Below are 1,435 nucleotides of genomic sequence, written 5' to 3' on the forward strand. Positions count from 1 at the left end.
CGCACTAAATTGTGAATATTGTCTGTGAGTTCTGTGAGGCCAACTGGGACCGATAATTGAACCCGACAGAAAGGCAGTGTGTGAGGGAGGAGTGGGTGGTGTCAGAATAGATATTGAAGGATGAAGGATGGAGGCATGTCTGAACTCTGCCTCATGGAAACAGTGAAGCCAGAGAAAGTCAAATACGGCCCTCTGATATGTCTTCCTACATTTAAAGAAGCCAATCCAATTACTAGCACTAACAAATAAGAGAAACAACGTTACTGGATAACTCAACAGGATATTTGAGTTGGCAGAAGAACAGAACAGCTTATTGAGTCTGAGGAACAAAAGTAAAGAAACATGATCCCAAGGAACACCATCAAGCAAATCAATGCAAATATTATGGAAGTCCCAGAAGAGGGCAAAGGGTAACTAAATAAAACTTAATAGACAACAGCAGAACATTACCAAAACTTGACAAAGGACAAGAATGTACATATCAATGACACTTAAGAATTTCCAAATCAGAAGAAAGCCTGAGAGATCCACACCAAAATATCTTATCATCAAACTCTTTAAAAAAAAGATAAAATCTTGACAATATCAAATAAAATGAAGTACCAATTTACATATATAGAAACCCTGGAAACCAGGAGGTAATAGAGTTTCATATTTAAAATAATGAAAGAAATGAACAGCCATCCAAGATTCCTATAGCCAGCAAAACTTTCCTTTACAAATGAGGATAAAATTCAAGAAAACAAATAAAACCTGAGGGAATGTTGAGACATTCCTTTAGATTGAAATACAAGGATAGTAGATTGCAAGATGAAGCAATATAGAGAAAAAGGTGTTCGGTTCCTGGATTCAGGTACCTGAAAGAATTCACACAGCAGAAGCAGGTTTGTAATCCAAGTGATTTTATGGGGAAAAGGGAAGTTTCAGGTATTACAGCCTCAAAAAATACACATTGTTTTAAGAAAGCATACAAGGATCCGCAGAACTGCACATGGGTTCACTGCTGAATGGGGAAAAAACACATAGAAAGAACAGGAACACATAACCCAGCACGTGGAACCAGGAAATCCCAGGGGCCAAAAGGGCTCCCACCCCCCACTTGTGGAGAATGCTGGAATGGAAGGAAGTCAAGGCAGGGTCTTTATTCCCTCCTCTCCACAACGGCTGGGGGAAGCATGGTTGAAGGTATTGGTTGGTTCCACTGGCTTGAGTTTAGGCCCACCTGTGTGAGGTAATGTAACTGAGCCTAATCTGTGTGCCCTGGTGGACCTCCCCTCGGGGTGGAGGGAGCTCTTGTCTGAGCATGCTCAGTTTGATTGTTCTAAAATTTAATGGATGCCTGATTTCTTCCAATCCTTTTGCTTTAGCCTTATGCAGTTACTGCGGAGACAACCCCCTTGTGGTGCTTATGTAATCTGATGTCAATTTGGGACTT

This window comes from Tenrec ecaudatus, unplaced genomic scaffold, assembly GCF_050624435.1.
Source record: "Tenrec ecaudatus isolate mTenEca1 unplaced genomic scaffold, mTenEca1.hap1 Scaffold_538, whole genome shotgun sequence".
Classification (NCBI taxonomy): Eukaryota; Metazoa; Chordata; class Mammalia; order Afrosoricida; family Tenrecidae; genus Tenrec; species Tenrec ecaudatus.